This window comes from Cervus canadensis, chromosome 1 (assembly GCF_019320065.1).
Source record: "Cervus canadensis isolate Bull #8, Minnesota chromosome 1, ASM1932006v1, whole genome shotgun sequence".
Lineage (NCBI taxonomy): Eukaryota > Metazoa > Chordata > Mammalia > Artiodactyla > Cervidae > Cervus > Cervus canadensis.
Window position 1 is genome coordinate 13,089,492 of NC_057386.1, and position 24,968 is coordinate 13,114,459.

Consider the following 24,968-nt stretch of genomic DNA (forward strand, 5'->3'; position numbering starts at 1 on the left):
CAGCCTGATCAGTGACTGTGGACAGACGGAAACAGGTGGAACTGAGTTCATGGTAACTCTTCACCTTCCCTCCTAGTTCTGGGACATCAGGCTTCTCCTCTCAGGAAAGTCTTTCCCAGAGCCTCCCTGGTGATCCAGTGGTTAAGACTCCACACTTCCACTGGAGGGGGTGCAGGTTCGATCCCTGATCAGGGAACTAAGATCCTGCATCCCACACAGTGCAACTAAAAAAAATTGTTTCTAATAATAAATGTTAAAAAAAAACAAAAAAGAACCCTTGCTGGGCCCCTTCCCTGAGTTCATTTTCAGGTCCTCAAAGGCTGAAGAGGTGGGTGGACTAATTGTTCAGTTCACAGCAGGGTGTGTCTGTGAGCGGTCATCTCTGGCCAGAGAGCTCTTGGGTTTGGCCTTGAGATGAGGTCAAGCATGACAAACCCATGAGGATGTCCCCCCGGGCGCCTGCCCACGCTCCTGCCTGAGACCCTTGCCGCCTGCCTCCAGGACCAGAGGATGACCTGAACCTGACAATCAGAATCGCTCATCAGGATTCAAACCCAGCTTTGTTGGGGTCGGTGCCAGGCAGTGGACAACACCCCTGCCTGCAAGGCACCAGACCAGTCCTGGGTGGAGACCCTCAGCCCACAGGATGCCCTACTTCAGGCCCGGTTCGTGTTTGCTCCTGGCATCTGTCAGGATGACAAATGTTGGAGCGATTTTAAAATCCGGATTTAAAGGGCCTTGTGAAGGAAATGAAAATCAGAGCAATTGAAACAAACTTGCTGGATCCTTTGGGGAGACAATTGCTGGACTGAGGGCCGCTGTGGGCGGTCTTGGCTGTCACGGCCCTGGCCTGGCCGGGCCAGCTATGTTGGTCGCGGACATGGGAGGAAACAGGAGGGAATTTGGTCATTGTTGTTGTTCGTTGTTCGGTAGCTAAGTCGTGCCTGACTCTTTGCAACCCCATGGACTGTGGCATGCCAGGCTTCCCTGTCTTTCACTGTCTCCTGGAGTTTGCTCAAACTCATGTCCCTTGAGTTGGTGATGCCATCCAACCATCTCATCCTCTGTCATCCCCTTCTCCTCCTGCCCTCAATCTTTCCCAGCAGCAGGGTCTTTTCAAATGAGTCAGCTCTTCACATCAGGAGCTTCAGCTTCAGCATCAGTCCTTTCATTGAATATTCAGGGCCAACTTTCTTTAGGATTTACTGGTTTGATCTCCTTGCCATCCAAGGAACTCTCAGGAGTCTTCTCCAACACCAGTTTGAAAGCATTCCTTCTTTGGTGCTCAGCCTTCTTAATGGTCCAACTCTCGTATCTATACATGACTAGTGGAAAAATCATAGCTTTGATATACACAGAACATTGTCAGCAAATTTGGCCTTTGGGCTGGGTGAATTGGCAACTGCAGGGGTCTGGCGTCAGGGAGGAAGATGAAGATGGTCTGTGCAGAGTGGATGTGGGGAGCAAGTGATCTTGCATCTTTGGAGAACCCGGAGTAGGCTCAAAGGCCATTTTGTTGAACTGAATCCCTTCAGTGCAGTTTTGAGGAGTGTGAACAGAGGGGCAGAGAGGGTCAGGAAGGGGAGGTCACAGTGGGCTGGGACAGTGTGGACGGCTGCTGAGGCTGCAGGGGTGTCAGGAGGTGGGCTGGACAATGCACACTTCCTGTCCCTGGGCTGGTCAGCCTGGTAAAGTTCAGGAGTCTGAGGAGGGCAGATAGTGGGCCTCCACCTCTTATCCCCCAGCATGGTCCTGTCATCCATGGGTGCCTGGGATGTCCATGGCAACTCCGGGCAGCTCAGAGTCCAAAGGCAGCACCCCCAGAATTCAGAACAACCCTAAGACTCCAAGGTCACCCCAGAAGCTGTGCATAGGGCATGGTGAGGGGGCTGCCTCTGTGATTCTGCCAGCCTCAAGACCAAGGACAAGAGTGTCTTGAGTCCTCTGACTGGGAACCTCAGAAACCTAATTGGGTCTGTGGCCAGCCAGGGGCTCTGGGGAGACCCACTGCTGGGAGCAGGGTACCCTGTCTCCATCTTCCCTCACAGAGGGAACATGGACTGGGGTGAGAGGCTGTCTGGGACACAAACCTGAGCCTCAGGCGGCCCCTCCCCTCATTCTTTCCACCCAGCCCGAGGTCTCCTCCTGGGGCTCCTCCCAGAGCTTTTCCATAATCTTCCCCCTGAGGCTCCTCCCTAGTCCTCCCCCCACAACTCTTCTCCTGGGACTCCTCCCCTCCTAGGGTTCCTGCCAGAACTCCTCCCCAGCTCTCTTCCCGGGGCTCCTCCTGAGGACAGGGTCCAAAAGACTCAGGTCCCATGGCCAGTGGTGATGGATGTCCCTGTCACAAAGGAGGGGAGGCGTGGGAAGGGATGAAGTTTCCCACAGGCCCAGTTTCCCTCTTTTGCCGTCACCTGTCGCCCCTCCAGGGGGCCCCATGGAAAATGAGGAACGTCCAGGTGGGCTCAGCTGTGCTGAGAAGCCCCCAGACGGAGGGTGTGAGGTGGGTGGGGGCACATGAGACACTACAAGGAAGGTAGATGGTAGAGGTAGTCTGGGAGAGGTGGGGGCGGGCCTGGGTCAAGTTGACCAGAGCAGAGAAGATGTACTAAGGAGAGGGCCAGTGCTGAGGATTTGAAAATAAAGCCTTTATAGTCTTAACCAACACGTGAAAAGTGTTCTATGAAAGAAAAATGAAAAAGTCATAAAAATAAGAGAAACAAGCCATCATCCCATCACCTGTCACACTGATGACATTTAATTGCAGCCAGTTGAGCAATGGCTCCTGGCACCCTCGTCCCTGTGGTCCATGGGCTTCCTGGTTAAGATTTCTGAACAGGGGATTTAGTGACAAGGCTGGGGTTTTGGAAGGAGGATGAGGCGAGTGTGGGAGAGGGTGGGGGGTGGAGGGGCCTGGGCTATGTGTCTGGGAAGCATGGGGATCAGGAGGCTGTGAGGTTCCCAGTCAAGGGGAACCTCTTCCCCCAACTGGACGGACCAGACTCCTCAATCGTCTGAGCTTCATTTGTGCAATGGAAACATTGAGTGTGGGGCACATTCTGGAACCCGCATTCTGCTTACGGTACAACCACTCAATGGAGGATGCACTATTGTCATCCTCATTTGTTCAGCTGGCAGAGAACCTGTCTACCAATGCAGGAGACACAAGAGACTCAGGTTCCATCCCTGGACTGGGAAGATCCTCTGGACTAGGCAATAGCAACCCACTTGACTATCCTTGCATGGGTAATCCCACGGAGGGAGGAGCCTGGTGGGCTACAGTCCACAAAGTTGCAAAGAATCAGACGTGACTGAGCACGCACACATGCACACACGTCCTCACTGACAAGTGAAGAAACCATAGCACAGAGACGGTGAGCCACTAGTCCGAGGCCACACAGCTGAGGAAGTAACTCAGAATTTTCAGGCAACATGCACAACGAGTACTGTACATATAATGGTTGTGATGGATCCCGGTCAACTCTAATAATTGAGGTCTCTGCTACCCTCAGTGAGTTTGTGGTGAGAGGTCTCCCCTCTCCCGGACTCCTCAGCAGCTCAGAGGAAGATGACCTCGGCTTGCCAGGCCCCAGGGCTGGGCTGTTCCAAGTGGCTCCTGGGGTGATCTCTAAGTGAGGGTTGTCCTGGCCTGTAGGACAGGTGCTTGTTGGGTCCAATTGTCCCTTCCAAGCTGGCCCACCAATCTCTTAACCCAGAGGTCTTGGTCCAGCTGGCTGGAGCAGACTGAAAGCTGTTTTGACCCATCTGGCTTCACTTTACAGCGTCCCTGGCTGGCCGCTCACAGCAGAGCTCGGGGTCAGAAGGAAAGGTCCTCCCCAGGCCTGCTGACCGCTCTTGGATCTCAGACCTAGTAGGCCCTCTCTTCTGCAGAACCGGAAACAGGGCAGTCACCCCGGGGCTGGCGGGACAATGACCACCACAAGTCCAGGTCCTGCAGCAGGCAGAAGTGTCAAGGCCGGGCTCGGGGGGCCTCTGACCGGCGGTGGATTTGGGCAGCCCCTCACCGCGGTGGCCGCGGTGCCCACCTGCAGTGTCCATTCGCCCCAAGCTGAGCCTGCGTGGCCGGGCCGGCGTGGCAGGCACTCTGCACACATCTGGCCTAGCACAGCAGGCTATGGCGTGGTGGTGTCATGGCCCAGGAATGCAGGAAGACAGTCTGGGGTTCTGGCATGGAGGCATGGCAATGCACCAAGAATGTGTCTCGTAGAAAGATAATTATGCGTTTGGGGAATATGCGTAAGAAACCCGGTAGATGCCACCGGTTCTGTTTATTTTACCAAGAGCCGAGGCGACAGCAAAGTGGCGCAGCTGGGAAAGCGTCTCTCCCCTCTAGGAGATGAAAGATGCTGGCGGGTACCCAGCACCCGCCTTGATGTGGGTCACTGTCCTCCAGGGGCTGGGTGTGGGCGGCCCGGGGGTGGGGGATGCGTGGGAGGGAGGTGGGCGTGACACGGGGCCCTGCTGCCGCCCCAGAGGAGGCAGGAGAGAGGCCGAGGGGGCCGCAGGCGGCGCTCAGCGTCAGGCTGATTTATGGCCGAGTGCGCGGGCAGTGGGCAGAGCGGCTGAATGACCCATTGTGTGGAGGCTGAAAGGCCAGCGGAGCGGGCTCAGTGGGGAAAGATGTGCATTTGATAACTTCTATTTCATTGTGCAAATGCTGCTGCCCCTTTCAGAAAACTTGAAAATCACCGCAAAGATCAGGCAGGGAAAGCAGTGTGATCTCACTAGCAGAGCTGACAACCGTCAGCCTGCTGGTACGTTTCTTTCAGAATCACTTAAACCATATGTCTGTGTGTACGTTTATGCATGCATGCATGTATTCCCATGACGGGGGTCATGTATATGTTTAAACATTTATTTTATTGTGGTAAAATACACACAACCTCAAATTTACCATTTTAACGTATACAGTTCAGTGACATAAGGACCTTCACACTGCAGGACAGCCATAGCCACCGTCCCGTCTCCAGACCTTTCTCATCTTCCCAAACTGAACGTCTGTCTCCATTAAACACCAACTCCCCTTTCCCACCCGCCGGCTAATTTTCTCTCTTTATGATTTCATCTACCCTAGGGACCTCATGTGAGTGGAATCACACTCTATTTATCTTTCATTGACCACAGTGCCCTCAAAGTTCATCCACGCTGTAGCGTATGCCAGAATTTCCTTCCTTTTTAAAGCTGAATAATATTTCATTGTCCACATTTTGTTTACCCATCCATCCATCGATGGACACTTGGGCTGTTTCCACATTTTGTCTGCTGTGAATTACCCTATGAACATGGGTGTGTAAATACGGTATAATGTTTTGTTTCAAACAAAACATGTTTCCTCTCTTCCAAAATGTTCTTGTTTCCTGTCGCATCCCAGGGACCCAGGAATTGGTAGAACTGGCGCGCTTGGAACCCACGATATCCCGGGTTAAACTTTAGGGCTTCACGTTTGGAGGGTCAGGGTCTCTCCAGCCTTGCCGCCAACCTGAGTCCATTTCTTTGTTTCTTCTTCTGACAATAAACGTGTGTGCCCGTTAACTCTGTCAGCATGATGGCTGGGCTTACAAACCCTGCTCCTTGGTGGGAGATGCCACTTCTGCCCTTGGGCGCTTTGGGCCCACAGACTCCAGGATAGAAGGCAGGGTGCTGGGGTTCCCCTCCTCATCTGATGCTTTCTCTGCTGTCTGAGAGCGAGAGAGGAGGAGGGTAAGGGCTCCATCCTCTGCTGGGACTCCTGAGGGAAGACAGGCACAGGATTGTCAAGCCTGACCTGCAGGGAAGGGGCCTTGGCTGCTCTGGGGCCTGGGGCCTGTGCCATTTTTGTTTCTCCAGCGCCTGCACACTCTGGCAGTGAGTTCTTCATGAGCATAGATTGTGTCAAGGATTCATTTCCTTTTTTCCTTATGAAAAGGAGTGTGGTCAGGCAGAACGTTGAGATAGAAGTAACCAGATAATAGCAGAAGTTAGACTTTAGACGAAAGTCTAACCAACAGGAGAACTTACAAGATGTATTGTGATGCTGGACAGAAGGTTTGCAGAAGGGCTTTGGGAGAGGCCCATGGTGGTCTGCATGGGGGGAAGTGCTTGATGAGAATGGGGTACAGGACCCTGTGAGTCCCTGGGGGACGTCAGAGTCAGGGGCGCCCTGGAGGAACCTGTGTGGAGCCTCAGAAGGGGTCCTTGTCCCTCCCTCAGGCTTCCGCTTCCTGCAAGACAAGACGCTGCGCCCTAGCTCTGGTGTGCATATGCAGGGTGGGCCTGAGTGAATCTCCAGCAATGAGTGATACTTGTCTCTGAGTGTGGCTCGGCCTTCCCTGAGTCAGGGCATGTGAGATTCCTTCTTCAACACTTTTGAGAACAGATTTTGAGGGGCTTGTTTTTTAAAATCACAAAATGGGACTTCCCTGGTGGTCCAGTGGTTAGGAATCCACTTGCCAGTGAAGGGGACATGGGTTCAATCCCTGGTCCAGGGAGATTTCACAGGCTGCAGGCAACTAAGCTCATGCACTGCAATTTCTGAGCCCTCTCTCTAGAGCCGGCGAGCTGCAACTATTAAAACCCACACACCTAGAACCAGTGTTACACAAAAAGAGAAGCCACCACAATGAAAAGCCTGCTCACTGCAACTAGAGTAGCCCCTGCTTGCCACAACTAGAGAAAGCCCATGCCCAGCAACAAAGACTGAGCAGAGCCAAAGGTATATTTTAAAAATTTTAAAATAGATAAAATCACAAAATGACTATTGCTCTCCTACTTAAAAAAATAAGTAAAAAATACCCACTGGGGTCACACCCCAGAATCATCTATTTAATCTTTGTTATAGATTGTTCTCTCCGCTTGTAAATACACACAGGTATGTTTTCAGGCTTTTCAAAATTAGGATCATATTATATCTACTGTTTTCTGGCTTGATTTTTAAACTTTAATCTGCCGACAGATTTCTGTGGCCACAAATGAAGGCTAATAATTGCATCAGATTTTATTTGGCAAATACAGTTGATGGACACTTAGGGTTTAAGTCTCCCTTTTCTCCTTGGATGATAAGGAAGGCCATGGTGACCATCTTATTCTGTCCTTCGCACAAACTCCCAGAAGTGTCAGCCTGGGGAACAGAGAGGCAGCTTGGTATTGGAGTGAGAGGATGTGCCTGCCCCCCGAGGCCCTAGCCACTGGCTCACAGCACAGGGGGCTCCTGAGGTCCTGCTGCTCCAGGCCCATTGAGGGCGTGGAGTTTGTTGCTGTCTCTGAGCACCAGGGAAGTTTGTTCCATTCTAAGATGCAAAGCCCTTTCCTGGTACAGAGAAGATTCTAGAAGGAAAGAGGAGGCTTCACCTCATGGTAGGCCAGACCCTCCTCTCTCCACCCCCTCTCTCTCCTGCAGAGTCTTCTCCCCTTTCTGGTCACAGCCCCTGTCTGTGTGGACACCAGCCTGTCCCCCACCACCTTCAAGAAGGCTAGGATCAGAGAGCGTACCCAGGGAGTCGCGCTCACTGGCCAGCCTGAGAGGCCATGGTGGCTGATCTCTGTGACCTCAGGGCCAAAGGCCGAGGTGGGGGGCACAGTGTGCAGGGCCCCAGGAATGCGGGCAGTGAGGGCCCAAGGGCATCACACTGGCCACTGTCATCCATACAGACCCTCAGGCCTGCTCCACAGGTGGGGGGACTTCCTCCCTGTCCTGGTTCCAAGACTTCTCGGGCCCCACCAGGCCCGTCTTGGAGGCCAGTCCGCCTACCGTTTCATGTCGGCTGCTCACTTTGAAACCCAAGAAGTCTGATGATAATATCGCCCGGGACAGAGCCGGGTCTGCTGCTAATTACCATTTGACATTCTGGCTGAGTCCAGCGTGGGTGGAGGGGGGGGACCATGAAAAGCTCATTCATCTGGCTCCAGGGCAACTTCAAATGCAGCTCCCCCTCCATGGGCAGCGGGTGCCCCCACGACGGCCGCCTGCTGGGTGTCCAAGGCTGGCTGAGAGGGAGAGGCTGGTTGGAGGTGCAACAGATGGAGATTCATTCTCTGCAAGAAGGTGCCGCCTGTTCCTCACGACGGGGGCTGGTCTGGGCTGGCACTCACCTCTCTAAGACCCAGGAACCTCACGGGGCTTTCAGGGAGTGGGTGAAAACCCCAGAGCTGAGGCATGTGGTCCCGGCAAGGGGCTCCCGGGGCAGGTGACCAGGAAGGGTGTGCAGCCTGGGTGTGTGTTGTTGCCTCCAGGGAGGCAAACACATTCTCCATCCCCCTCCTCTCGTGCAGCTAGAGACGCACCAACCGACAGGTATGAGATGCAGGAATCCCTCGTGGAGACCACCATCTGATCTAGAAGGGCCTCCACATTGGTTTTCTCTCTCTAGTGTCTGTATTTTAGGAAGATTTTGCTCTGCTGTTTTTCCTACATGGTGGTTTAGTCACTAACTCATGTCTGACTCTTGCAACTCCAAGGATTGTAGCCTGACAGGCTCCTCTGTCCACAGGATTCTTCAACCAAGAGTACTGGAGTGGGTTGCCATTTCCTTCTCCAGGGGATCATCCAGACCCAGGAATTGAACCCAGGTCTCCGGCATTGCAGACAGATTCTTTACCGACTGAGCTACGAGGGAAGCCTGTTTTTCCTACATAGACAAACTAAGGGTACAATTTTGTCCTTTATTTGGGGCTGAGCATGGACAGGTTCTGGTCCATTCGTTCTCCTGCTGAGTATTGGCCATCCCCATAATGTTGGTCCTGAGAACTGGGTACCAGTTCCCCTTTCTCTGGATAGATCACACTCCTCCAGAGTAGTCAGTGGCTGCACAGGAAAACGATCAGACATCCAATGCCCTGACGCTCATGGTCAGACACTCCCTGCCCGCCCAGCTCCTACAGGGTCCCTCTGGACACTCCCTAATTTGGACGACCCAGCAGCCTGTGGGCCCGAAGCTCAGAAAGGGCCAAGTGGGTGGGCACGATGGAGCACTGTTCAGTCCTGAGAAGGAAGGACACACCGGTACGTGCCAGAGCACAAGGAGCCTGGGAAACATGCTGCTGACGTGTGGCCGCAGGTTGTACCTTTTATGATCCCATTGATACGAAGCATCCAGAGCAGTCAGACCTACAGACAGAAGGCAGATTGGTGGCTGCATAAAGCTGAGGATGCGGAGTGACAATATTCTGAAACTAGATAGAGGTGATGATTGCACAACATTATGGAAGGACTAAATAATTTTCTGTGTGGATTTTTACCTTCATTGGAAGCAAAAAAAGCTGTTTGAGAATTCCCTGAGGCCAGAGGCCCAAAGTCCTCCAGGGCGGCACACCTTTATTCACTGGAAACTAGAGAGAAACTGATTCTAGAAAAGATTAAGGGCAGGAGGAGATAGGGGAGACAGAGGATAAGATGGTTGGATGACGTCATCGACTCAAAGGACATGAGGTTGAGCAAACTTTGGGAGACAGTGAAAGACAGAGAAGCCTGGCGGGTTGCAGTCCACGGGGTCGAAAAGAGTCAGACACGACTGAGCGACTGAACAACAAGAGAGAATCTCAGATTCAGGATGTGACATTGGAATATGCCCCTTCCCCTCCAGCACTGACCCTCCCAATGGCACTTGGGTGCTTGGGAAGAAGTGGAGCCAGGATGGGAGGAGGTGTGGCCAGGATGGGAGGAGGTGTGGCCAGGAGGGGAGGAGGTGTGGCCAGGAGGGGAGGGGTGTGGTCAGGAGGGGAGGGGGTGTGGCCAGGAGGGGAAAAGGAGGAGCCAAAGGAAAGAAAGGTTTGGAACTCGGATTAGATGTCTCCTATAAAATACGTGTGTGCACGCACGTGTGTGTGTGTGTGTGTGTGTGTGTGTGTGTGTGTGTGTGTGTACTCAATCATGTCCAACTTTGCGACCCATGGACTGTAGCCCACCAGGCTTCTCTGTCCATGGAATTTTCCAGGCAAGAATACTGGAATGGGTTGCCATTTCCTAGTCCAGGGTATCTTCCCGACCTAGGGATCAAACCCACGTCTCTTGAGTTTCCTGCATTGGCAGGTGGATTCTTTACCACTGCGCCACCTGGGAAACCCCCTTGTAAAATACACTAGGTTTAAAACTATCTGTCTTATTTCTAAAAGTTTATGCTATGTTGTTTTCATAAGTAACTATATTAAGAATAACTAAAGCATGTTTGTTCATCTGCGTTCATTTTCTGAGATCTTAACCTGTGGCAGTGCTGTGTCTCATGCACGACCCTCATACAAATAGAGCTGACTGGTTGTTGAGAGGCGCATGCAGAGTTTAAAGTTCTGGGAGTAAAATGGCAGTCCAGGGAAATCATTCAGAATGTTTCCCCTGATCGGACAGGATTAAGTCTCAAGGGTGTGGAGTGGAGTTCATAGGAGGGCCAGGTGGACCAGGGCTACAGCCAAAGTCTTCAGAAGAGATGGGGAAAAGTAGTCAGTCGTGGAAAGGGGAGGGGACCCTGTGGGTTAGGGCTGGTGGCTGAGCCTGAGTCACTTCCAAAGCCTAGGGTCAGCTTAGGACATGACAGCCCCCTGCTGCCCAGCATCCCAGAGGGAGGAATTCTCCTTTGTGAGGTTGGATGAGGCTTGGGTTCCCCTTTAGGGGACGGGTCACCACGTGTCCTTACCTTTGAGAGCCTTGGCTGTTTGGGCTAAAAAGCCAGGCCCTGCAGCTTTTTCCACTTGCTGGCACCATGTCCTCTTGCAGGCCAGGGACACAAGAGGAAGCAGGACTTTTGCTCTGAGCTTGCAAATTCAAAGTACAGCCAGCACCATTTCATTGCCCTGTAATTAGCTGCGAAGTGACAAGAACCTGGACACGACCCAAATGATAAGCATAGGGTGATAATCAACACTGCTCTGGTTTGTATGGAGCCTTCTGCAGAGTTCTAGAAGAGTCTGGGGAGTCCCAGTCACGTCCAATGGGATGAGAAATCCTGCAGCTTGAAGACTAGATAGTCCTCCAGCTCCCTCTTCTCCTAGGGGTTGCACAGCCCTCCCCATGAAGAGGGTATCATATCTGAAATGGGTAGCAAGGTGCAGCTTAGCCAAACTGCAAGCCGATGAGTCAGACAGACACCCCTGTTCTCTGGCTGCTGGCCTGAGCCCAAGCAGGTTGGGCTTGTGTCCTGGCTAAGCTGGAGGCTGGAGACTCGGGGTCCAAACTCCGTGGGACCCTAACACCCAACAGACTGCTTTTTAGATGTTTAACAATCGATGCAACTGAACTGAACTGAACTGAACAACCGATCAACTGTATTACTTATAGGACAATGCTCAAGAACTCCCCACATTTCTGGTAAAGAACGCACCTCTCAGGCAAGTGTGGTTCAACCACACCAGTGATTCCATCTGTGTTTTGTGGGTCGACACCCCCCCCACCCCCATAGCACTGCCAGGGGCTGAGGACCCAGTGGCTCTGCAAGGATTTTTCTCCTCCGCCTCGTCCAGACATCACCCATGAGGAGCCTGGGGGTCTCCATGACCATCATGGGAGGAGAGTGTCATCCATTTGGAGAGGAGCAGGTGATGTGGGTCGGGGAGAGTGACATCACACCCCAGCAGTCCTGAGTGACAAGTGTTGACAATGTGAGCCACGAAGTTTCCCTGGTGGCAGCGAATGCCTCAGTCCTGAGCGCCAGGCTGCATGCTCAGTCCCCCTTCACCCCAGACATGCACACGCTAGCCAAGGGTTGGCTTTGATAGGAAGCTATGAAAGGGTCTTGTAGGCAATACTGTGTGCCACTGTGAATTCCAGTCTTCTGAAAAATCATGTTTCTTTTGTATCGTGGTTCACAAAGAGGATGAGGAGAAGGGAGAGACAGCAAAAGAGAAGAGTTCACCCCCCAAACCAATGCCTCCCGCAAAACCAAAAGCCTCACAGGAATTATATCTAAAGATTTCCACCGTTTTCTCCCAAAGAAATCTGAGATGGGCAGGAAGGGAGGAGAGGGGTGTGCCTCAATGAGGAGGGGCTGGTGTGCACCTCATTGAGGTTGGGGCAGCATTGGTCTGCCTTCCTGTCAATCTTCCTCAAGCCCGTTCAAGTTGGGAGTTTGAGGCAAGGCAAGACTTTCTGGGGCTGCGGGGGTGGAGGTGGGGGGGTGCAGATCAGATGCCATTTGAATCTGAGCAGTCTAGGCTTGAGTTCAGGAAGAAGCCTGGATGGTGGAGGCAAACACAGGGGTCTGCGTTTTCTGTGAGTTTTTCTGACTCTTTGTTCAGGGCTGGGTGGTCCTAGCCCCGAGTCCCTGTCCAGTATTTGTACAGTGACATTAAACATCACGAGGTGTGTGAAAGTGTTGGAGAAAGCCTTTTCAGCTTTGGTAGTTCCGTTCCAACCCCCCGCCCCCCGCCCCCCCGCAACACACACACCCGGGGTCATGAGCTGTGTTGTGAACTTGCTGGAAGTTCAAGGGTGAGCAGGTCTGGCGTGACTCCCATGCTCCACTATCAACAGTAAAACCCGGACACAGAAGGACCCTGGAAGCTTTGCATCCAGTGCCTGCTATCCAGTGGGGTGCCCCCTGAGACGTAGCTAGCTCTCATTCTCAACGGCATCTTGGGGCAGGGGGTGGGGGTGGGGGTCCCAACCCTGAGCAGAGCTGAGCACTGCACCACAGAGGCTGCTGGTGTCTGTCGTGTGAGACTCAGGGAACCGGCCCGTCCTGGAATCTTGGGGCCGCAAGGACAGCAACGTGCTCATGCTCTAGTGGGTGACTGTCCTCTGTGTTGTCCCTTTAAGGTGGGCGTCTGTCTTCCTTAAATGCTCTCCTTGGGGAGAGTGAGTCAGAAAGGCAGGTTCTCAGCTCACATCAGGGCTGCCACTCGGGGCTGTTCAACTTTAGGCAAGTTGCTTGGCCTCTCTGGGCTCCTTAGGGAGCAGAGAAGGTGGGCATAGAGTGGGCTTTCATCACACGGCTCCCTTTGCTTCCTTGTTTCCACTTTCACTCCTGTGTGAAGGTGTTTTTTGCTGGGGGGGAGGGGGTTGAGGGGCCCTGATGTGGACAGAGGGGTGCCATCCTCAGGGGCAGTGTGGCCCAGGTGTGGGGGCAGCCAGGTTGGCAAGGGGAGGGCATGGGTCTCTCCATGGTGGGGTCTGAAGAGAGATGGGTTAGGGGCAGGGGATATGCTGTGGGGTGACAGGACACAGTGGGTTCCTGTCCCAGCCCTCAGGACATCGCCCTGCCATCCAGGGTCCACACTGCCCTGAGCCCTCCCCTTCCTGAAGCTCTGTGGGGGTCCTTCCAAGCTCAGGGCATGTCCCTGTGGTGGACAGGGGCTGGGAGGGGCCTGCCTTGGAGGCCTTCTGGCTGCGGAGCTGGGCAGGGGGCTCGGTTCAGACCTTCTGTGTGACGCTGTGGGAGTTTAGCTCAGGGGCAGAGCTTTGACTGCAGAGTTTCGGTGCAAACAAGATGAGCAGGATATTTCTAGATGACTCCCTTGGCCGACGCAGGGCGCGGCCAGCCGTCGTGGTAACTGGGTGACTGCCGGCTGTCTCCACGGCAGCGGCCCCTCCCAATGCCACTTCGGAGCTCTCATTAGCTCGGGGACCCGTGTGGGGTTGCTGTGGAGCTGGGGACCCGAGGGGCCTCTGGGGCCAGAGACTTCAGACCCCCGGTGTCAAAAGTAAATTAAAGGCAGGTGAAGAATGTGTGTGGGGGCAGCCAGGGCCCCTGGACGACTGTGGCCTCGCAGCACCGGGCAGCTTTGTGGGCCCTCTTACAGTTGACAGGCAGCCCTGGTGGGCAAACACTGAGAAAATTGTGATGGGAGCAGAGGACTGTTGACCAAACATGAGAAAAAGGAGGCGCCAAGCCTGAGAAAAGGCCAAGAAGGGCAAACAGAATGAATGCCGACCCCAGCTCTTGCTGGACCCCATGCTGACTGGGGGCAGCACTGGCCAGGGGGCAGTGCCCGCTCACCCTTCAGGGTGGGCACTGTCTCCCGTGGAGGCCGGGGAGGGCGGGCCCACACCAGCCCCACCCCAGTCCTGCCCCTCCTTCCTTGGAGACCTTGGAATTGAACAAAAGTCAAGCAGGTTCCCCACCTGCAGGACTTGTCAGAAACCTTAGCTTGTTATTTCTTGTGAATCTCCTTAAGCAGCGGGACCAGCTGTGGGGCCTTGGATGTCGGCATTATGGTTGCACAAACACCTGCAGGTTTTTTGACATTACTCTGTGCAGAAGGTGGGGACCAATCCCTCACCCCTGAGTGCGAGCTGGACTTCGTGGTCTGATACCAGTCAGCAGAAGGTGGAGGATGGGATGCTGTGTGTTCTCTGGGGCTTGGCCAGAGGAAGGGCCGCTCTCCCAAGGAACATACACTCTGGGGGAAGCCAGCTGCCAGGGTCAGAGGACGTTCTAGAAGCCTGAGACTTGTCCTGGGGGAATGGGCCTCCACCAACAACCAGTAACAGCCCCCAGCCATGCAAAGGGCCACCCTGGCAGGGGAACAACCAGCCCCAGTCAAGCCTTCAGGTGAGACGGGCTGAGACCACAAAGCAACACAGCTTTGTGGCTTCCAAATTCCTGATCCATAGACTCTATGAGGCTAGTAAGTGCTTCTTAGTGTTTTAAGTCACTAATTCTTGTTATGCAGCATGTGTGCTTAGTCGTTCAGTCATGTCCGACTCTTTTCGATCCTTTGGACTATAGCCCGCCAGGCTCCTCTGTTCATGGGATTTCCCAGGCAAGAATAATGGAGTGGGTTGTCATTTCCTCCTGCCAGGGATCTTCCTGACCCAGGGATCAAGCCCATGTCTTCGGTGTCGCCCGCATTGGCAGGCAGGTTCTTTAACCCTGAGCCATCATGAAGCCCTGTAGCAACAGCTGGCAAACAGGTTTGGGTTTTGTCCTGTTAGAAATGGGGAGGTGTGGGAGGTACGAGGAACATCAAGATGAAGAACCAGGAAAGAGCAGAGAAGCCATCGGGACAGCAGGAGCAGGACGGGGAGAATGTTCTGGAGCCAGGGTGATCCTTCCCAGGCCTATCCTCAGTCCCCAGCGGTGCTGGGAGACCAGGTTTGTGAAGCTTGGGATTCAGAGGAGCGCTGAGCCTTCCCCCCGATCAACTGTTATTACAGTGCACTTGACGTAAAAACACGTTCCTAATATTCATACTTAATTATTTTAACAAAGAAATGTGGAAAAGTTTGCTGTGTGGGGGAGGGGTCACAGGACAGGCAGCAGAAAGGAGCATCCTGAGGCCCCAGTGGAAGCAGAGGGGCAGGTCCGTGGGGAGGCGGAGAGGCAAGGAGGCTCCTGCCTCCCCGAGGTGGAGACCTGGGCTCGGGAGGCCGAGCACATCTGGGTAGTGCAGAGGGAGCCGCTGAGGGCAGAGTGGAGTGGACGCAGGTCCTCACCAGCCCGCTGGCTACAAACAAAGACAGGATAACAAGTGCTGGTGAGGGAGGAGCCGGGGAAACGGGAGCCCTGGTCACGGCCGTGGGAGACAGTCTGGCAACTCCTCAAAGTGTTAGATGGAGTGACCGTGGGACCAACAATTCCACTCCTAGGGGTAAGCCTGTAAGAAATGAAAACCTACATCCACACAAAACCTTGTTCACGACATTATTCATACTAATCCCAAAGTGTTATCAGGAGTAATGTATGTGTGCGTGCTAAGTCGCTTCAGTCACGTTTGACTCTTTGCAACCCTATGGACTGTAACCCGCCAGGCTCCTCTGTCCATGGGATTCTCCAGACAAGAACACTGGAGTGGGTTGGGTTGCCATGCCCTCCTTCAGGGGGTCTTCCCAAACCAGGGATAGAACCTGCATCTCCTACACTGGCAGATAGATTCTTTACCAGGTGCCATCTGGGAAGCCATTAGGAATAATAACACAATCCAAATGTCCATCAGTGGACAAAAAGGTAAACAAAACATGATCTGTCCACATGGTGGACAGTTATTCAGCCACACAAAAGGAATGAATTGCCAACCAGACTGCAATGTGCATGACCCCTGACAACATGATGCTCAGTGAAAAAGAGACAATTCATTTATGTGAAATATCCAGAAAAGGCAAATCCACTGAAAGAAATAGATGAGTGTTTGCCGGTGGCTGGGGGAAGGGAGACCGGGAGTGACCATTGCTGGTGTGGAGTCTCTGGTGTGTGATGAAAATGTGCTGAGCTTAGGTGCTGGTCAGGCAACCTTGTGAATGGGCTAAAGACAACTGAATTGTATACTTCAGATGGTGGGCTGTATGGTGTGTGAGCTCTCTCTCAATGAAGCTGTTCGACAAAAAAGGAGGAGAGGCAGATGTCAAGGGAAAGGAGAAGGGGAAGAGGAACATGCAGAGTAGGAATCCAGGTAGATGGGCAGCTGCAGACAGGAAGGTGGGACCTAAATGTCAGGAAAGCCATGCCAAGTGCCGAGGGGGGACCCCGCGCTGCAGGTGAACAGCCTCACCTGAGTAGTGCTCATGTCCGCAGGTAAATGATCTCAGCTGAGTGCCGAACGGGGCCCGTGTCTATACTGAATGAGCCTCACCTGATACAGCCTCATTTTGGGGGAGCAGAGAGCCTGCTTCTGCACAAAGGACAGCTTTAGGCTTTTCTCACCAGCCAGCAGGTAAGGGAGCACGCATGTGTGTTGGAGCATTTTGCTTAACCAAAACAATAAGGGTGCTAGGAAACTATACCGTAGAGCCCAGCTCTTTTCTTAGATTATTTTGGATTTAAAAGAGGAGGCAGATCACCAGCCCAGGTGGGATGCATGAGACAAGTGCTCCGGCCTGGTGCACTGGGAAGACCCAGAGGAATCGGGTGGAGAGGGAGGTGGGAGGGGGGATCGGGATTGGGAATACATGTAAATCCATGGCTGATTCATATCAATGTATGACAAAACCCACTGGAAAAAAAATAAATTAAAAAAAAAAAAAAGAACAAAGTCAAGGGGAAAAAAAAAAAAAAGAGGAGGCAGAAAGGTCTGCTTTCTGAATGGGTACATCCTTCCCACAAATGAAATGGGGGAAACTGCTTGTGGACAGCAGTGTGTCCTTCTGTCAAAGGTGGTGCTGGAAGGAGATGCAAATTGTTTGGGAAGAGGGGATGGAGGTGGGGTTGGGGGTCCAGAGGTCTGAGGACTGATGGAGTGAAGAGCATGGCTTGGATTGAGTGGTGGTGGCGATGGTGACCAAGGCTACTCCCAAACCAGGAAAACACGGTGGAGGAGTTGATGGAGGAGGAGGGGGCCCAGACAGGAGGAGAGAGGTCCACCCAGATGCACACCCAACATACCTGCGGAGGAGGGTCCCTGGGACAGGACTTGGAGGCTGACAGCATGATGGGAATCTGGAGGTGAGGGGGAGACGTGGCGGAGGAGGGTAGGCACCTGTGACTGAAACTTTGGCACCTGCAGGAGGAGTGAACTGACACATCAGGATGGCATCAAGGAGGCAATGCCAGTGTCTGGTTTTGTTTGGTTTTTAGAAACATTTCAGAAGCTCAGAAGCGCAGAGCGTGGAGCATGCGACCTGGGGCAGGTGTCGAGGGTGGCTTGGAGGCCTCAGGATCCGGGTTGGGAAGCTGTGGAGCCCTCGGAGCCAAAAAGCCTGTAACAACCAGGAAAACAGGACAGGGGCCATCACAGCTGGTTGAAAAGGGAGAGGGGAGATATTGAGGGGCTGAGAGCAAGCATTATTACCTCCAGAAGAAAGAGCGTTGCAGGAGCCCCTTCAAGCTCATGGAGCAGCACGGGGCTTTGTCTGGAAATGAGTTTCTCACATGCGTGCTCGCCCCCTCGGGACCACAGCCCACTCTTGCACTGGTCCTTCTTTGGGGCCTGGGCTGCCGGGGTTGGGTGCCCACGTGAGCTTGGGCCATCCTGACTCTTGTCCAACGACACACAGCTGACGGGAAGGGGCCCCATGTGGCCACAGGCGGGACACGAGAGCATCAGGAAGTATAGTGACCAAAATGGGTTGAAACTCGATAAATAAATTACAATGCATGAGTCCATGACTATACAGAAAACAAAGAAAACTTGGAGGGGGAAAAAAAAGTAAGGAGCTCTCGGTCACCTTTGGAAAATGCTGGAAACCAACTCGTTACTCAAAAAAAATGGGTAAGTAAAGGAAAGCAGCAGGCATTTATCCTGCTTTTCCTAAATGAACAGTAACCACACAGTTGACAAGAAGGTTCTTAGAGAAACACCCAGCTGACATATACAGGGAGGTGGGGAAGGTAAGAGCAGCCTTGAACAGCCCTGGGTCCTCAGTCAAGGGCAACATCCTTGAGGAAGCCCCCAGGAGACATGCCGGGAAGCCCAGTGAGGATGTACTGTTGCTGAAAAGCAAACCTGACATGGGTCGATCTCTGTGTCCATCACGGGCTTGCGGGAAAGACTGGCACAGAAGGATAGCCAGGCAACCTAGGGACACAGCCCGCTGGAGCCAGGATGTGGTACATTCTACAGGGGTAAGCAACTCAGTTCCTTCAACAAGAAATTAAAACGAAGGAGAGTGTTATTCATAAAGCTTGGGGCATATTAACACATTGCCCTTTTTTAGACTCTGGATTCTGATGTTTAAAAACAACAGCTGTATGAAATGAGACAACTGGGGAATTCTGGACATGGGCCGTTTATTTGGTTTTAAGACTATTAAATTTTTAGGTGATAATGGTAGTGTGGTTAAATTCTTTAAAAGTGCATCTAGTTTGGCAGCCTTTACAGGCAAATGTGGTATGTGCGAAGGTGGGGCACAGACGGAATAAGACAGGCCAAGGGTTGAGCATTGCTGAAACTGAGTAATGGGACGTTGGGTTCATCATACTGTTTTGTCTACTTTCGCATTTATGTTTGAAATTTTTCAGAGTAAAAACATTAAAAATTGATGCCTCCATGGAGCTTACATACTGGCTTTGCTGTGCGTGTTTGTGAGGTGGATAAGTGAGACCGCTGCACCGTGTATTAATTCAAGGGGGAGGGAGGGTATGTGTGGGGGGTGTTACGATTTAAGTTGTGGGGCGGGTCTCACTGAGAAAGTGACTGGAGATAGGGGTGGGTAGGGGTGAAGAGCAGTCCAGTCAAGGAGTTGGACATCCAAGGTTGAGGCTGCAAAAGGAGCAGCCTGCCATCCAAGGGGAGGGGTCGGATCCTAGAGAGACCTTGGCTGTCAGGTGTTGGGGGGGGGGATGTGGAACCCCTGGCAGAGGCTTGGCCAGTGTACCACCATCTGTGGGCTTGATCAAGGCCAAGGGTGCGGATCAGCTGACCGGAGTCCAGTCGGTGAACAAGGCAGAGCAAATAGGGGCTGGCCCAGGGCTGGTGGTGGCGTGTGGAGCTAAATTCTGAGAAGCCCAAGGAAAAAGGGTGTCACCCGGATGCCACCCTCGGGGTCAGACTCAGGGGAACCTGCCCACTGGGGCCCCGCCCCCGTGGTGGCAGTTTCCTCCTCTGGCTCTGCGTTCCATTCCACACGATCTCACCTCTGGCAATACCCAGGGGGGCGACCGCCACCACCTTCCAAGTCTTCAGGATGAAGCAGCAGCCCGAGGGCTCTGGGACAGGTCCTTTAGCCGCTTCCCACCTGCGTGGGGGCAGCGCCCCCGGCAGGGCCAGCCGTGCTCGTCCCCCTGTTGCAGGCGCAGGGCTATTGCAGTGCCCTCATGTCTCACATCCTCTGAGCGGCTGTGGTCAGACGGCTCCCCTGGCCCGCGATGTGTCACTCCCAACCGCTTTTCCTGCCGCACCCTGGGTTCCGGGCCGTCCGGGTCCTTGGAGAACCGAGATTCTAGCTCAGCCTCGGCGCCTCTGGAGGCATCAGCTGGAACTTTGCCCCGAGAGGGTGAATTGCGACACAGGGAGATAAATGGCTGTGTCGGCATATTTCCACCACGTGCTCAGTGCTGGGCAGCCCTCGCATTAAAGCAGAAATGTGCAGCATCAGCAGGAAACATCTGCGTGGGGTGGGGACGGGCCGCCAGGAGAGACAGTCCTGCGCCCTCAGACGTGGCTCCTACAGCAGGTGGAGCCCAGCCTGACCCGGCCCGGGGAGGGGGGGGGGTCCCTGCAGTGGAGCTTGAGCGGGGAGGGTGGGGATCCCTGGGTGGGCTGCTCAGGTCTGGTCTCTGTCCTTCCACTCGGGCAGGCGCCTGCCAGAAGCTGTTTCCTGTGAGTTTGGTAGGAGGATCAGCCCCTCTTGGGCGATGAGCAAAACTTCCCGTCAAGGCAGCATCTTGGGGCTCATCCCTAGGTTGTCTTGTCCATCTGCCCCCGTGCAAACACCCCTAGGCTCCTGCTTTGAGCCCTGGGTGCTGCTGGCTGTCCAGTACGACAGCCCCACAGCTGTGGAGGTAGCCAGGCCTGGGTGGTGTGGCCAGGAGGGCTCTCCTCCTTGAAACAGCTCCTTGTCCCTGTTTCACAGACGAGAACCTGGGGAAAGATGGTGAAGCGTTTGGCGAGGTTGGGCCAGCTCAGGGCCCCATGGTTCAGCTGGGCTCACCGCCACCTCTGACCCGAGGTTTCTGTAATAAGCTGACGGCCATCAGCCCCTTTACCCATACCCCTTGCCATGGACAGTCACTGAGAATTCACCTCCCGGAGCTCAGAGCAGGTGGCAGTGAGGGTCAGAGGTCAGGATCAGGCACAACGGCAACCACCCCCACCAGCTGGCTTGGGTTTCGTAGTCACATAGGAGGTCGGAGCTTATCCCACTTCGTCTCACGCCACAGTGAGATTTACTGTTTGGGGTGTTTGTGAAGAGAGTGGAGGACTCTGCCCTCATCCGAGGTGGCCAGCTTCCCAGGGCCTGTTCTGCTCTAAGTGAGGCTGTGTGTTCTGATGGATGCCTGGGCGTCCATGGAAATAGCCTGTTTGTGGTTTTTGGATACTTACATTGTGTGATTTATAACTTGGTCTGTTTCACAGCTGCACAAGATCTGGCTCCTTAAGGAGAACAAGCTTCAACCAGAATCTAGCAGACCAGAACTTTAGCTCTGAATTTCAGGGACCAGTTAAGGATCACCCCCCCCCCAAGTCTGAGGACTGATCAAACTGACTTAGTCTTGCCCGATCCCCACCACCCCCCAAATTAAAAATAAAGCAACTGCAAAACTCACCACTATCATCACTTAAGAGAATGAAATGAGGAAGGAGGAAGTCGCAGAATAAAAGACACTGCTCACTGCAGTGGTGGTCAGTCCTCACCGGCACAGACATTCAAGACTCTGCCCCGCTTCCCTGACCAGGTCACTGGCCAGTTGAGGCCCCTTGAGACCTCAGAGCACTGAGAGGTATAAGGAAAGGACCCTCGGCGGGTGCTGTGTCCTTCAGGAGGCTGCCTGCAATGACTCAGGTTGCCTGGTCTCTCCTGGGCAAGACCGTGGTCACGTCTGTCTCCGGTCACTCCCTTTGCTGCCCACTCAGGGGCCCACTCCCCAAAGCCCCTCCACGATGTGTCCTCCTCTGGGGTGGGTGGGAGCCAGGCCTCTCTCTCTCTCTCATGGAAAAAGTCACAACTGTGCTTGGAGGGACACTGTGGTCATGACAGAAATCCCACCCCCGCCCCCCACACAGAGAGACCCTCCTCCTGTAGCCCGTCTGAGGGAGGGGGCCCTGCTCCGCCACACCTCTACTCCGCCCCACTCCCCTGAGAGGGCAGGGGCTGGGAGTGTCCCTCCCTAGGGTGATCCTAAACCCCACAGACATAGGGTCCTGGAGACCTTCTGGGGCTCCAGGACCGTCCTGTGACTCATCCAGGTGTGCATTTCACCTGTCTGTGGAGTTTAAGACGTGATTGAACAGTCCGGCAGTGGATACCTCAACAACCACCTTTGTTTACTCCTCTCGTGAGGCTAACGTCACACTGCTCGAGGCCATCCAGGCTTCTCTGGGTTTCCGACGACCGAACAGCCTGAGCGGAGCATGGGGGAGGAGCCACAGAGAGAAGGGGAGGAGCCACGGAGAGAAGGGGAGGGGCCACAGTGAGAAAGGGAGGAGCCACAGTGAGAAGGGGCGGATCCGGCTCTGAGCCCAGTGGGCGGTCCTCTCACCGTGAAAGTCTCAGATGTCTGACATGGTGACTATGTTTGCTTCAGGATTTACTGACGGATCTGTGATTTTTCCAAGGACGCTTTGCTGTGGGCTTTACAGCGAAAGGATCCCTGGAAGATGTATGTTGGTGCCCGAGTGCTGGGCCTTTCGCTCTCCGTTCTGCTCACTGCGTTTGTCCATCTCCCCAGCCACTGGGCTCTTGGACCCTGGTCATCACAAAGGAACTCGGGAGATGGCACAGGGTTGCCAGCACTTCGGATGACCACCCAGCCTGACCCATGGGGCCCTGCCCCGGCCCCCACCCTGGAATTCTTGAGCATGTGGGAGACAGGTTCCTTTTTCTTTCCCTTTCCATCCTAGGAAATCACTACCACAGCCCACATTTAAGGGATGCACAATTCTTTCTAATTTAATGCTGTTTCTTTCTCTTTTTTTGGCCACTCCATGAGGCTTGCAGGATTCTAGTTGCCGGACCAAGGATGAAACCCTGTGTCCCCTGCAGTGGAAGCATGGAGTCACAACCACTGGGCTGCCAGGGAAGTGCCTCACTGCTGTTTCTTGAAGATCTTTTCCTTTTGGTACTAAAGAACTTGTATTCTTTTCCTCGCCTGCATAGTATTCCACTGTATGTACCTGCCATCACTAATTTGACCCATTTTCTCCTTAGTATACATTTAGGATGTAAAGAATATTGAACTTGCATAATTTTTTTAAAACTAGGATGTAGAAGTTTTATGAGAAACAGTGTATTTATTAGTCTCAAAGTATCTCTCACAAAATACGTATTAATTACAAAAGAATAAAAATGGGAAAACCAAGCAGATACTACCTTCAGCAAGTGATCCAAGTTGACATTATCTATAATGAGACAAATAGACATCACTTTCCTCTTGATATTGTTACTAACCAGGGTCCTTGAGCTCTTGAATCAATAAAAATTGTTGAGAAGCCATACAAGGAATTCAGACAAAGCTATACTGGGACTCATGCAGCACTAGAGAATAAAAATAAGTAACAGGTACCCTTTGCCTGCTCTCTGAGGTGGGCGGGCTGGTTCCTTAAATGGCGTGAGAGTGGGGGCTGATCAGTGGGTTGGGTTGGAGGGGGTGCTTAGGTGGTGGGCCCACCACCTTGGTGATGCTGTGTGCAGAGATCCTGTGGGGGACCCAGCTTTTGCTCCTGGCCCCTCAGAAATGACAGTTGGTTTGTGGCCTTTTTCTATCTTGTTCATGATTGGACCCAACTGAGCAGGTAGGCAGTTACTTTTAGACCCTTATGGTTTCTTTGTATTCTTTCGCTCCAAGAGACAGATGTAAGTACAAGCAAAGGGTCCCAGGTCACAGCCTATCTCAATATGATACATTGTGAAGGACACAGCATACAAATAAATATGTGGTTATATATATTACATATATATTAGAGAAAAAGCAAATGTGTTAAAATATTAACTGTTTAGGGAATCTGGGAATTCTTTGTTTTTGTAACATCTCCAAATTAAATTATTTCAAAATAAAGATTTTTTAAAGACTAAAAAGCCTGTCTATCTCAGGATTATAGATATATTATCCCATATTTTTAGCCTGATACTTCATCTTGTTTTTTTAATTTGGCTTCTTAAACACCCAGATTTTTACTCTGGAGCATAGTACCAGCTGGAAATCTAACTTATGTCTTCCAAATGTGACCATACATAATTTTTCAAACATTAGGTTTATTTTTAATGTGAGTACATATAATTGTTTTCTTAATTTTAATAAAGTTTTCAAAACTAATACATGAATTTTGAACATATATTTTTAAAATTCATTATTAACTTCACTAGGGCTTTTAAAAAACCTTCCATCAAGTTCTTCTACACTCCAGCAGGTCTCAGACCCCAATTTCCCATTTTCAGATGGCAGCCTATTTTGAAAGAGCCGGTTTATACTTAAAACCTATGTCCAAGTACACACACACTCACACACATGGACATACATAAAGACAATTTTTTGAAGCACCATTTCACATCTACCATCAGGAAAAATAATGAACAAATTCATCTTCTCATTGTAACTCTACTGAGAAAGGCAGTAAAGCAACATACGATGCCATATTTTAAATATAAATATCAGTTAAGTGAAAATACAGACAAAGCTTAAGACTCTGTTCAGAGATATTTAAAAAGTAAGGCTCAAATAACTGTGTAGATTCCAAACACGCTATTTAGTGATCAGTTCCTCTCAAACAATAGTTTTTACATAGATCTGATAAACTCTTCGAAGTGAAATTGCTGAGCAAGAGTCCTCTTTCTCCTGGAATTTGTACCCTTTCACCGCCCCCGCCCCCATGCCCCCCCATCCCCACCCCACCCTGGAGCCCCAGCAGGGTCATAAGTGTTCCTGTGCGGCCCACCAGTGTACTGTTAAACTCTCGGCTTTTGCTAATCAGATATATGGAAAACGGTTTCTTGATATTGTTTTGAAATTTATTTCTGTTATTGTGAATGAGTTTGAGCATCTCATGTGTTCAAGGGGATCCATTTGTATTTCTTTTTTTGGTGAACTATTTATCACTGGTCTGTAAGAGCGCTTTGAATATAAAGATTAGTCCTTCCTACACAGTATGAATAGCCTGGTATCGTTCATCTTTGCACTTTGTGTTGTGGTTATTTTGGCCATTAAAAACGTTTTTTAACTAAACCATTTTCATCTTTTATTTATTATTTCTGGGTTTTTTTAGGTGATAAAAGGTGCTTTTTTTTTTTTTTTTAATGTTTTCCTCTCATACTCTTAGGGTCTTCCTGCTTAACATTTACATTTCTGATCCTTTTGGAATGATGCTGGTGTCTGGTGAGGGGTGTGCGTCTAACTTGTGTGTCTAACTGGTCACCTTGTTGTCCGAGGAGCATCTATTCATAACGTCTTGTTGACCACCTTTACACACACCAGCGTCCCCTGTTCTGGCCTCTGTTCTGTCCCATGTTCTGGCTAGGC

The 24,968-nt window shown here is 52.2% G+C and overlaps 1 long non-coding RNA gene across 4 annotated transcripts; it reads right to left on the bottom strand.

Moving 5' to 3' along the window:
* Nucleotides 1–6,969: 6,969 nt before the first annotated feature.
* LOC122439362 lies at nt 6,970–19,763 on the bottom strand. 4 transcript variants are annotated; one of them, XR_006268848.1, is made up of 4 exons: nt 19,431–19,763; nt 17,241–17,554; nt 9,061–9,103; nt 6,970–7,997 (listed from the first exon to the last, which is right to left on the bottom strand). It is a non-coding gene; the product is annotated as an uncharacterized LOC122439362 (long non-coding RNA). The 4 variants fall into 4 exon arrangements; XR_006268847.1 differs by having other exon boundaries at nt 6,970–7,117; nt 7,833–9,103; XR_006268845.1 differs by having other exon boundaries at nt 6,970–9,103.
* Between the last annotated feature and the right edge of the window lie 5,205 nt (nt 19,764–24,968).